The sequence below is a fragment of the Echinops telfairi genome, unplaced genomic scaffold, assembly GCF_000313985.2.
Source record: "Echinops telfairi isolate 266 unplaced genomic scaffold, ASM31398v2 ScPeMD7_7467;HRSCAF=8505_1, whole genome shotgun sequence".
Lineage (NCBI taxonomy): Eukaryota > Metazoa > Chordata > Mammalia > Afrosoricida > Tenrecidae > Echinops > Echinops telfairi.
In genome coordinates this window covers 42,958,818-42,972,583 of record NW_022111368.1, presented here as the reverse complement: position 1 = coordinate 42,972,583, position 13,766 = coordinate 42,958,818, and positions in this window count along the sequence as shown.

The window sequence follows — 13,766 nt, the reverse complement described above, 5'->3', positions numbered from 1 at the left end:
GCCTCATCTTGCTTCCAAAGAGTGGCTGGCAGTTTCAAACTGCTGACCTGGAGGCTAGAAGCCCAGAGTGTAATCCAGTGTCAGCAGGGCTCCTCACAGACTGGTCGAATAATAAACAACTGTGCCATGGAAGAAGTACAGCCAGAATTCTCCTTAGAAGACGTTGTTGGAAGTTACCTAGGGCATGTCATCAGGAGGGACCAGTCCCCAAAGAAGGACATGGTGCTTGGTAAAGCAGAGGTGCGGCGAAAAAGAAGAAGATCCTAAACAGGATGAATTGGCACGGTGACTGCATCCGTCGGCTCAAACTTCACGATCGTGAGGATGGCGTCGGAGGAGTGGGCAGTGTTTCCTCCGCTGTGTTACTGTGAGTTGGAAGCAACTCAAAGGCACTCAAGAACACAGTGAGCTGGAAGATGCCTACAACATTTACCTTTGACCCCGAAAAGCACGAAGTTCCGAAATTAATTCTGTACTAAATATGTGGTATCACTTGACTGGAATCTCCCTAAACATGTTTCACTTTTGTTTGTTTTTTTCTTCCTTTCTTTTTTAAAGTAGTTTTTAATATAATAGTCACATATCATACACTTCCAAAGTTAAATCACTTTTTAAAAGAGTTGTATATACACTATCACAATGTTTTAATGTTCCCTCCCCCATTCATTGATTGCTCCCCAATTCTCCACCCTCCCCCTCTTTTCCCCCACCCCCTCCCTTGCTCCCAATAAACCACTGCATCAGTTATTGTCTCTATATAGCCACTCCTTCTGTGCTTCTAAAACTGGGAGATCTAACAGTAACAATAAAAAACAAAACAGTGAAACAGAAAGCAGAAAGAAAAAAGAATAAAGAGTAAGAAAGAAAAGACCACCAATAATATTTAACAAGCCAGAGAAGACATTTCTGTCTTGGAACAATTGAGAAATATTTGAGCCTAGAGCAAATTCGGGTTGGGTTAAGAGAGAGGTCAACTGGCCAAGTATCCTATTATACCATGGTTCAATCCACCATAAGCAAACTTACAATAATCTGTCTGATAGTGAAGCTGCTTGAGCACCTTGCCTGTGGCAAGAAGGGATCTGCCAGAGGCTTATCTGATAGATACTCTGCGGATGGATTTTGGGCTCTGCTGTCCTCTGTAGCCTTCTGAAACTTGGGTGTTCACAATTTAAGCTCTGATACTTATCCCTTCATGATATTTGGATTTTGTTATTATTACCTTTGGATCACACAGGCTGGCATGCTTCTTCTGTGTGGACTTAGTCAGCCCCTCGCTTAGATGGCTGCTTGTTTGAATACAAGCCTTTAAGACCCCAGACACTATTTCAATTGATAGCCAGGCAACATCTGCCTTCCTCACCACACTTTGCTATAGCACTCTTATCTTCAGTGATCCTTTCAGGAAGGTAATTACCAACCAGTGCCATGTTATCAGAACAAACTGTTCTTGAATTGGGGCAAGAACTGACAGTGGGGAGCTAGAATCCATCTGTTTGTCCCCAGTTATGAATGACTCTGGTTACTCCAGTGGTTGTATTGTGACAAAAACAAAAACAGAGCCAACCAGAACAACAACAAAAACAAAACAAAACAAACCCCTTCACCCCCCAAAGCAAACACAAAAGAAAAACATGGTCAATCATTCCCTTAGGGTATAAGGCAACTGCATTGATGACATCAATAATTTATGCAATAGCATAGAATTTAAGGTATTGTTGATATGAGTTTTTGCAACTATAGTCTAACTTTGCGTTGCAAACCATGAGTTGATGCTTTGTACAGATTGATTACTTAATTGCTCTGTTTACATTGAGCATGGGGTTGGTGCTGGGGGTGGGGTGGGAATTTTCTGTATCATTTCTTGCAAGGGCAAACCATTGCCTCCCAGATTAAAACCTGTCATATTACTGCAAGGGGAGCATCGAGACACTAAATATATATGGTGGTTCTGGGTCCCCTGTCATCGGACACTTTCTAAGACAGGGGTCCCACCCAAGGTCCATCCACCGCCATTTCCACAGTCTTGTTGGAGTGGCCATCTTTTGCTTCCTTTCCAATCAGGGTATTTCAGTCCTAAGTCAAGGGCACAGATAGTTTTGAGGTAGTGCCCAGTTCATTCAGTCCAGCTTCCCCGTTGAGTCCTTCTGGGGTGGCCCTTGGGAGATGTCATGTTCCCTGCAAGGCCAACGTCTAAGGTCATCATAGTATTTAGTCCATGGCGAGGTTCACTGAGAGTTGGACAGAAACATATTCGAAGTGTCTACCCAGAACCACAGAACTGGGTTTATTCTCCCCCAGGTTCCCTACAATTGCAGTTTAGCATTCCTTCCCAATGTGAGGCTGCTCCCCCCCATTTCCCTGCCACACCCACTAACAGAAGCCATTAGGGCCTCTGCAGTGTAGGTGCTCCATCCCCTGGCCTTCACTTGATTTCCTAGTGAGGCCCCCTCTCCTCACGATGGAGGGCTGTTAGTCTGTCGCAGCCTAACGTGTTTCACGTGCATCCTTTTACCAAAAACATCTATCTGTGCACTCTTTCTCCATTTGCTAAATGCACCCCAGGGGTGTGGTGGTGACACGTTTGGGCTGCTAATGCTCCTTCCTTCCGCCGGAGAAAGAAGAAACTCCCAGGGCAAGTCTACGCTGTCTATAGGGTTCTTAGAAGTCGGAGTCAACTTCCTGGGAGCAAGCTTGAGCTTGAGGGTGTTTACTTACCAAGATGCAATGTTAATTTTGTACTTGAATGAGTACTCTCTATAGCAGTCTGGGGGGGAGGGGGCTTTTTTCTGCCAAGGGCCATGTGGATATTCATACCATCATTTGCAGACCCTCCAAGATTATCAACTTAAAGATTTAGCCTGCTATATTTGATCAAACATGTACTCACTCACAGTGCGATGGCTGGAACTGCTTCTCTTTGGTGATGTTAGCTAATGTCAATGATTCAGTGGGCCTTATACAGCCCACAGGCTGGACATTCCCCGCCCACCCCAGTTCTAGAGCAAAAGTAGGACAAGGCAAGTACTGACCGGGCAAGACTCCTGCTTCTAACACACAAACCTAACCAGGGTCTGAGAATTCCACCGCCAGGAGGTACTTCAGGGACAGCTAACTCTTCACTCACCTATCAGAAGAGTGTGGGTGCGGAAGCAGGTAAAGATTGTAGCAACTGTTGGTGCTGGTGGCACCATGGTGCAGTATGTCAATTAAATTTCATCTTTGTTTCTTGGTCTAAATGCATACAGTGTGGCAGAGGCTGAAAATTGCTTAGTTAATATCCACTCTCCCCTTCTCTCTTACTAATAGAACCCTGACTTTATTCCAGGTATCAAGGAACCTAGCTTAAAAAGACTACATTTCCCAGAATTCGTTGCAGCAAAGTATGACTTAAAACTAAGTAGTGGGCCTTTCAAGGCTCTTCAATGAGGCTTAGTACTCATGTGGGGATTGTTCTTGTCCCACCCTTTTCCTCCTTCCTTCCTGGAACACACTACTGGGATTAAAAAAGAAAAGTACAAAGGAACGTTGAAGCCACACATTAAATCTGTAGAGAAGACAAACAGAAGGAGCCAGAGGCCTCCTGGGTCCTCATGGCCATCATAGAAACCCCAGGTGGCCTACCCTGGGCGTGCCACCAAGCCAACTCCTCACTGGGACAGAGCAGGAGAGAGAAAGTCCATGAGCCCCAAACTTCCTGAACTGCCTCTGAAAACTTTCAAGACGTGTCAGCAATCTCCCGTGGAGTTCTTTAGTCCGGAGGATTAACTCACTCATCTGAAATGGCTACAAGCAAGGTGATCTCTTTTTTTTAAGGATGAAAGATACTCTTCCTGCATTTTTAATCTATTTAAATCTATTCAGAAGACAAAAACTCCAAAAACGATTGGTCTTAGACATTCACCAAATTGAGTAAGGGAACTCCAAATTAACAGAGGCCTGCTGACTTGAGATGGTGACTATGCTAAGATCTGAGGCTAAATCTAAGTTATTTTGAATAAACAAATAACTTCTGCATCATAAATAAAGAGTTCAGTTGGTCATCCCTATAACTGTCCACTAAACCCTGAGAAAATAACTTGGTAAACAACTTTAGAGAAGAATGCAATTTTGCTTGTCTAAGGGTTTTCTTGCTGCTTAGGAAGTCAGGCCCAAAACAACTCCCTGAACCTATGCTTGTTCAACATCAACATTAGGAGTATGCATGTCCTCCCTGCGGTCACACTAGGATAAATCCATAAATGTGTTGAGGACCGATGTACTCAATTTAAGAACTATTTTGTAGGCCAAATACAACCCCCCAAAAGCCCTTTAGAAAATGAAAATGAATCTATTACCAATTAGCTGTACCCTCATCCAATTTTGTAATGATTACCTAAATGTCAACCTGTGACAGAGTTTCACTGAAGTTCCTTATATTTTTGTATAAAACTCTGAACTGTCTCCTACCTGGATGGCTTCCTTCAGTCCTCTGGACCCTGTGGTTCCCAATTTGCAAGTCGCCTGTTAATCAAAGCTCTACTTTTTCTTTCCCTCACACTCCAATGACATTTCTTGAAGCCTGAAGGAAAGCTGCCAGAATGACCCCTGGGAGGCTTGGAAACATGAGCCCCTGGACCAGTAGGAGCCTCTTGGTGTCCGCTTCCCCAGACCTCCACAGGAGTTGCCTCAGAAAGTACCCTTTCGAATCCAAACCCCACTATCTTTGAAGAGCGTTCCCCAAGCTTTATTGAGGATTACTTTCATTCTCATTTTTGGTCCAGCTTTGGTTTCTTTTTTATTGGTCCTAGGACACATGCACAGTTTGGTCTGTTGTCATTAGGTGCCCCTGGGTTGATGCCAGCTCTTAGCAGCCCTCCGGCGTGCCTAGTCCTGACCGTCCTCCCAAGGGTGCTTATGTTGGCGCCCCTGTGGCAGCCACTGGGTCAAGCCATCTCATCGAGGACCTTCCTTTTTTCTGTGCCCTTCCACTTTACCACACGATGTCCTTCTCCAGGGAGAAGTGATCTACCAGACGACGTCTTGCCACCCTTGCCTCCAAGGAGTGCTCTGGTTGCGCTTCTTCCAACACAGACTTGTCAGGTCCTTTAGCAGTCGGAAGGTGATGCGTCTTCTCCCTGCTTGGGCAACTACAACAGTAATTCTGTTGTCAAAGAGCTCTAGGTCACGATAAGCTGCAAATCTGAGACACTGGTGGACCAGTAAGCACCATCAGAACAGTGGTCAGCAAAAAAGACTCCCCTGACCGGATAAGGTGGTGGTGAGACAGGCTGGAGTGCGAGGCTGCCTGCACCTGCAAGCAAACTCTTGCTCAAAGGACACATTGGTCCAAGCAAACTGCTGCCCAGTTGCTGTGGTTGGAAGGGGTTCCAGCCCCCCACCACTAATCATGGGTTCAATATGCGCAATTGTACGGTTGAGATATACTCACCTCAGCCCCGCTTGGTGGTCCATGTGGAGAGAGGGGGAGGGGAAGGAGGACAAAGGGAAAGGGAATAGGGGAGAGAGGACAGGAGAGGGGGAGCCGATGAAGAGAGGTCAAGGGAGGAGCTGAGAGAGAACTGTTTATTGCTAACCGAGGCCTAAATACCTTTGGGGGGAGTGCAAGCCCACTAATTACACGTAAAGACATACATCACAGGAAGGGGTTGCACTATAGGTTACATTATACAGCAATGAGATGGGGACAATCCAGGGATATACACCCAATAGGAAGTGGAGGGATTTGGGGTTATGCATGTGACAAGGGCGGATCCAAGATCCAGGATGGCAGCCTAACTGTGGATGTCACTGAGCCGGTTTGATCTGTTCTCTGGATATGCATAGAAACCATTATCAGTAGGGTGTAAACTCCACCTACAGGCACTAAATGGATGACTGTAAGCCTTTAGGGAGAAGTAGCCCATTGCCTTTAACAGCAGGGAGCAGGCCCTACCAGTCCAGATAGTTGTTTGGCAACTGACTGCCTTCAGGGAGGTAACTTGACAACCATTAGCTGCACCCAGCGTCCTAAGTCTAACATATTTGGGGGAGATGATTTGGGAGAAATCTTTCTGTTTCCCACAAGTTGCCGCATGCGTCTGTCTCTGTAACTAGGAGGAAACTCGTACTAGAGCTCCACGTGGCTTCTTACCCCAGAAGCCAGCAAGAACCATGCTCTGCTTTCATTTTCCACACAGTGGGCTTTTCTTTCTTCAATGACTCATTTTAAATGGAGCATCCCCTCAGGAACTGCTGCTCAAGAGAGGAGCAAGCAACAGGGCCCTGCTACTTGGTGTGTTTGAGTACCTGGTACCATCTTACTGAAGACAGTTTAGAACACATGTGGCTACTGAAGATCTTCTGATTCCTCTAGATTAACCTTTTGCACAGCAAGTTAGAACAAAGTCCTCTGGACAGAGCGTGAGTTAAACACGCTCATTGGGAGGCAATGATTTAATTGGTAGTTTTGAAGCTATCAAAAGAAACCAAAAAAGCAAGCTAGCCTCTCCACAAGATGTCAGCTCTAAAGTAATTGAACAGAATAACCAAACCATGCCATATTCACTGCGGAGCCAATGCTGACTCATACTGGCCCTATCGGACAGGGGAGAACACCCCTGTGAGTTTCCACGACTGCAATTCTTTACTACGGGAGTGGCCCAGCTTCTCTAAGCAGCAGCTCATGGCTTCAAATTACTGTTAGCAGTCCAACCTGTAACCACTAAGCCACCTGGGCTCCTCTGGACAGAATAAAGTAGTATCAGCTTTCCAAAGCACCTTCCAATACTTTGGCGCCATCTACTGTTCCATCAGCTCCATCAAAGACTCCAATGTCTATCCCTCGCCTTTCTTCTTCCACTACCAGCATGTTCTCTGAATTCCCCTTCTACCCTGATAACATGAAGGAAAGCAGGAAACCTTCACTTGAGATACCTCTTAAGGTAAGATATCCAGGTGAGATACCTCTTAAGGTAACATCCAGAGGAACCAAATGAACTCCATCAGTGACTCTCCCCAACCTAAAGCAGGGCTTCATGTAATTGTAAAAGGATTTCCTCCTCAAACCCACAGTCGTTGGCAAAAGATTGTTTCAAACTAAAAACCCACAAGAGAAATTCTTAAGAATGATGGAGTTCTGGGAAACACATACAGGTTCTCCCTATGGTGGCTTGAAATACCCAAGGAGAAACTACCAGGAATGTTTATGAAGAGCCTTGAAAACTTCCAATTGACACAGGAGCCACTCAATTGTCTATTAACGTGAGCAGCATTGAATTACTTAATGTGTCGCTTCTAGCCAAAGTCTCTAACTCCCAGCAAACAACCTTTCCTGCAGGTGTCTGAGCAAAAAGGTGAGGGAAGAGATGGAATTCAGCTATGAGTAACTGTGCCCATGATACACTGTGAATTCCGTCCTGTCGTGTGCAGCACGAGCCCTCTCAACACCAGCAAGAGCCGGTGGTGGGGTACATCCTCCGGGGTCCAAACTCCCTGCCCAGGGAACTGCCTCCATCCAGAAGACAGCCGTCAGCTGCAACCTCAGAGGCGCAGCAAGAGGTCAGAGCATGCGACAGAGAGGTGGGCTTGTGTAGTGGGCTACTTTTGAGCACTGAACTGGGGGAGCTGCGCTTGCTGATCCACAGAGGTGGAGCTGAGTGCCGTCCAGCTGAGGCTTACTGGAGCAAGGTGCCTCTGGGCACTTAATTCAGAGCTGGGCTCTCTGAGCACAGATCTTGAGCTGAGTTGAGGGTGAGGCATACAGCAGAGTGGCATACCCTTCGGGCATTTATCAGCAGCCCTAAAAGAACTCTGTAGCATGTTCTGACTGAACAACTGGATCTTGAGCATTTCTTACCTGATTGCACCTGTTAATTTCCTTAGTAAACCCTGTCATCATGACTACAGCCTGTGAGTTCTGTTGGGCCACTGCAGTGAATCATGGGACCTACATAGAACTAGAAGAGTGTTGTTTAAGGCAGAATATAACTCCACAGTGTACAAAATCCTCTGCCCTGGAGTTCAAAAGCCTCTGTACTAGTGGAAGCTACTAACCAAATACAGACTTTGTACCACTTTCTCTGGACTATTGAGGACCTGCATTTTTTCCCTCCTGAGCCCAAAGAATGCTATAATTTCGGAGGGGGGGGGGTAGGGAAGATATATATAATTAAATATAAATATATATATTTAAATTTAAATGGAGCTGTCAGGTTACATTGGAGGAAAAGGGAGGCATCAGATTTACTCAGATCCCCTGCGCAATTAGTAACAGAAATAGAAAGTGGATGCTGTTTGTTACATGCAAGCTCTCCTTATGCCACTTCGAACTCAGACTGATGCTGATCAGGCTCCCAGAGTGTACATGTGACCGCAGAGACCAATGTTGGATGAGCTTTGTTTGCTCAGCCTTTTCAAGTGCCAGCCAGCTGATTTATCTAAACAATTGCCCCGTATCCCCAATACCCTTAGGAAGAAGCAGCTAAGGAAGGATGAGCAACAATAATTCAAGACTTCCTTTCCAAGGGCCTGATTATTTCTTGCCCTAGCCCTTGTAACACCACAGAGCCTGGAGATTAGTCCAAGATGCAGGAGCAATTTATTGCCCATTCCTTATGCCCAGTGGTCTCTAAACCTCATTTATTACTTTCTAATACCCCTCTGGAAGCTACTTCCTTTACAGTTATAGAACTTTGCAGTCAAATTTTTAGCATCCCTGGACACCCTGGCAGTTAATATTGATCTGCTTTCACACGGGAGAAACAAAGTTTACTTGAACTTTGATGTTTAAAGGTATTATTGAGTTTCCTACTTGAAATTCTTCTTGAAATAATTCCATGTTGTATAAATTGTTATAAGAGCCCCAAATAAAATGATTTATTAAAATAAAAAAATTTAAATAATGCCATGATATTACAATAGAAGAATGACTTGTTAGTATGGCCCTTCTATCAAGAATCTTGCTTAAAAGATCCTTTTATTTAAACACTCAAGACTCTGGAGGTCATCAGGCATCCAAAGATAACATTACAATTGGTCCAGCATAGGGTTCCATAGTTAGGTAATTTAATATGAGCTCACATCATTTCTACTGATTCTAAGAGTTAAGATACTATTCTAGCTTATCAATTTCAAAAACAACTCCAAGGATTCTTGGGGTTATAGGTCTACTGTCTGTGTTAGGCCACAAATTTCAGTTTGTTAGCCCAATTATTATGCAAATCTTTAAAGAGCTCAGAACCAGATTGTTCCTCATTTACCACTGAGGACTACTATCCAACCTGTAGAAAATTTAAATGAAACCTTCACGTTTGCCCCACCTTTAGGGCTCCCTCATTGCCAATTCAATTTTCTGTCTTGAACAAAATTAAACAACATTAGGGCTTTTCTGACTGAAAGCCCAGCAGTCAACATTGGCCTGTAGGGCAGTACAGCCTGCATACAGTTTGGCCTGGTAGCCAGCGCTTACCTTGTTCGTCTTCAACTTGGAGCTGCCACCATAGACTTGTGAGACCAACTGCTAATACTTGGACATTTTAAGATGTTTATGTACCGCATACTATGTCTTGCTTAATTCTACCTTTACCCAACATTTGTCCACAGACTTCTCTAATGAGATTATTCCTTTGGCAGCAGCCCGTGTGTGACTTCATATCCATTAAATCCAACCACACAAATTATTAAAGAGGATGGGTCTACTACCCACAATTGTTTAAACCTGACTTAACAATTAATGATACCAAGGAAGCCTCAAGAGAAATTCCCTTCAACAATCCTGATTTAGTCCAATGTGAGATGGATCTTATTTGAAATCTAATCTTGATGGCCCCTCCCAAGCGAAGTATGCAGTTACCACATGCAGTGAAATACTAGAAAGCAAACCATTTCCTGAACCATTTCCAGAACTTTGGCGGCTGACCTCTGAGATACGCCACTGCTCCCTTCTGAGCTGCAGGAGCTGCAGTCAGGAACATCCAAGGCCATCCACCAACAGGAGAACCTCATCCCAGGCAAGTCCGAGGTAACGATCTTGCCAGTACAGTGCCCAAGCAAACCACCAAAGTTTGCCTTATGAAAATCATACACCTTATTTATTTTTAACAAAGAACCTTCAACTTTACAAAGCCTTGCAGATATTTTTCTTTCACCAACAAATGGCCTCATAATTCGAGACTACAGAATGGAAAAGGGCTGGAAGCCACAGACTTGGTCACAAAATAATAAAATTGCCATACCCAAATATTTTGCATTGATTGTAACTTATTAGAAATAGTTCCCTTCATAAGGGGTGGCGGGGGGTTTAAATAAACAGGACAACCAGCTGTTGAAGTCATATTAAAATCTCTTTTGGAAAATACTAAGATCTCTTAGTCAAGTAACCACAAATAGAATGAAGACACTGGAAAAAGAGGATGTCATCAACAACCAACCTCCTGCTATACTGGATGAACTCTTCCAGGGAAGTAAAGGAACAAGTAGACAAATTCTGCCAGGAAGCTACCTTCCATCCCTCCTCTGCCTGACTCCCCCTTCTAGACATATCTAGTTAGTTGCTCAAAGCCTAGACCCTGGCTTCCTTCTATTTTACAAAATGGCATTCTACTCGTTGTTATAACCACTTCTACCATCAAACACAGCATGAGATACCCAATATATTCAAACAAGCTACTAACTCCATTCTTACAGAAAAAAAAAAAAATTATCGTACTGGGGTGGGGGGTTGGTGGCGGATTTTTTACTCAGGACTTCAACCTCTCACCACAGCCTCAGCCTCCTAATCATACCTGCTGAGGTCACTTATCTCAGCCAGCTCCTCTCCCCTAATCTGCTATCCATATCTGATGTGCCCGTCAGCCTCATAAGTGTCCAGGGTCGTAAACTTATCTGTGGAGACAGACTGCCATCTAACAAGATTTTTAAAAATCATTTTATTGGGGACTTGTACAACTCTTTATCGCAATCCATACATACATCTATTGTGTCAAGCACTTTTGTACATTTGGTGCCATCATCATTCTCAAAACATTTGCTTTCTACTTGAGCCCTTGGTATCAGCTCATTCTTTCTCCTCCCTCCCCACCCCCCTTCATCAGAACCCCTTGCTAATTTATAAATTATTTTGCCATGTCTTACACTGTCCAACAACTTCCTTCACCCACTTTTTTGTTGTCTCTCTCCCAGGGAGGAGGTTATATGTAGATGATCCTTGTGATCAATTTTCCCTGTATTTCCAGTTCCTTATCTCTACCAGTGTACATCCTCTGGTCTAGCCGGATTTGGAAGGTAGAATTGGGATCATGATAGTGGGGAGGGGGTGGGGAGGAAGCATTAAAGAACTAGAGAAAAGTTGTTATGTTTCATCGTGGCTATACTGCACCCTAACTGGCTGTCTCCTCCCCTCAACCCTTCTGTAAGGGGATGTCCAATTCCTAAAGATGAGCTTTGGGTCCCCACTCCGCACTCCCCTTCATTCACAATATGATTTTTGTTCTTTGCCTGACTACCTGATCCTATCAACACCTCCTGATCACAAAGGGTTGGTGTGCTTCTTCCATGTGGGCTTTGTTGCTTCTCAGCTAGAGGGCCATTGTTTATCTTCCTGCCTTTAAGCCTCCAGATGCTATATCGTTTGATAGCTGGGCACCATCAGCTTTCTTCACATTTGCTGCTTATGCTACTGCTTTGTCTTCAGCAATCATGTCGGGAAGGTGAGCATCATGGAATGCCAGTTTAATAGAACAAAGTGTTCTTGCATTGAGGGAGTAAGTACTTGAGTGGAGGCCCAATGTCCATCTGCTACCTTAATAGTAAACCTATAAATACATGCACATAGATCTACTTCCCCATCAGTGTATGTATATTTACATACGTACATGCCTGTATTTAGACCTCTATAAATGCCCTTTGCCTCCTAATTCTTTTCTCTATTTCCGTCTACTTTCCACTTGTCCCACTATCATGCTCAGCCTTCATTTGGGTTTCAGTAATTCCTGTGAGCTACATAACCCTTGATCAAGCCCTATCAGGCCTCCTATACCCTCCTCGCCCCCAATTTTGGATCGCTTGTTATTCCCTTGCCCCTGGGTTTGTAAACACCCACTTCCTTTCTCCCCTCCCCCTCGCATGTCCCCCATGTCCCACTGTTTTCTCCTCCAGATTGTTTATCTCGACTACCTTATCTAGATAGACCTGCAGAGATAATAATATGCACGAAAACAAGACAGGGCAAAACAAAGCAATAAAACAAAACAACAAACCAATGACCCCAAAAAGGCCTGTAAATAGTTTGTTGACCTTTAGGAGTGTTTTCCAGTGGAGTTTGATGGGGTGCCACGCCCTGGCCCCAAAGTCTATTTTTGGTATTCCCTCCGGACTTCTTTGCTCTGCTCCCCTTGCTGTTCTGTTGTATGCTCTTAGCATTTTGCCTGTGTGGTGGGGTCAGATGAGGCGCAATTCCCACACTGTCTCTCCAGTGTTGTCCCCCATAGCGCTATGGGTTAGTGAGGGACATCGAGTCTCGTAGTGGGGTTGGCCATATGGTCCTCTGTGCATTGGCTGTTCTGAACAGGGATATCCTCCACAAGGCTTGGTGGGCCAGGATGTGCTCCACTCTCTTCCTCCCCCTTCATTTGCTCCTGTGTGCTCTGATCAGACATGACCCTCTCTCTGAGTTGTAGCTTCAATGCTGTCCTCTGAAGTAAAATCTTTTGGGGAGATTGGGGCTGGCCCCTCAGACCCCCCTACTGGTTTGCTGCTTCATGTCGGTATGTTGCATCCACATCTTGGAGCATCAGGTTAAAGTCTGGCCCCTCTTTCCCTGTGGGGATATAAACAATACCCTCCCATTGTGTGCGTTAGTGCCCTGTTCCCCCGCCCCTCCTTTTTAGTTGGCTACCATATGTATCCTTGGATTTGGTCCAGCCCCTGCCATACTACCTGGACCTCATCCCAGGAATGTTTGTATGCAGCTATTTCCCTATGCCCCTTTTGCATTTTTCTTAAAGCTTACCTCAGCAGACTCATGTTGTACTTGTCCTTTTACTCTTCTAACAAGATTTTACCAATGAAAAACCACTCCTTTTTGTAAGCAGAAAAATCTGAAAACCTACTCATCTTGAAGATGAGACCCCTTTCCTTACCCAGAAAAGATAAAAAATTAACAGATGATCAAGAAATCCCTTTATAATAAGTTCCATGAAAAAAGGGGGAGAACCGAGTTATAGCAACTCAAATTGACATGACTTTTTACACAAGATGGTGGTTTTACTAGAGCCTGAGGCTAAAACTCCATTCTGGATCAAGAGTAGGTGCTGGTTCAGCAATGTGGTACAGCATTCCTGTAACTCTCCATTGCACCCTGCCTGTGAAAACACTTAGTAAGCAATATTGGAGAATAATGTAATTTTGCTTGCTTACGGGTTTTGCTTGAGTGCTACGGTGGGCCTAACCCAAGCCATGGTTTTTCTTTTTTACAAGCCATGGTATTTTCAATGGCCTCATAGGGGTGTGAAAGTTGAACACTGAATAAAGCAGAAGAATCAGTACATCTGAATTAGGGTGCTGACAAGAACACTGGAGGTACCAAAAACCATCAAAAGAACAAACAAATCTTGTCTCAAAGAAGTACAATGCTTCTTAAGAGGCTAGGGTGGTGAGACTGTGTCTCGTGTATTTTGGACACATTGCCAGGAGATATCAGTCCCTGAAGAATATCATGCTTGGTAAGAGGGCAGCAAAAAAAAAAAAAAAAACACGCTCACAAGACGGACTGATTGACACAGTTGAGA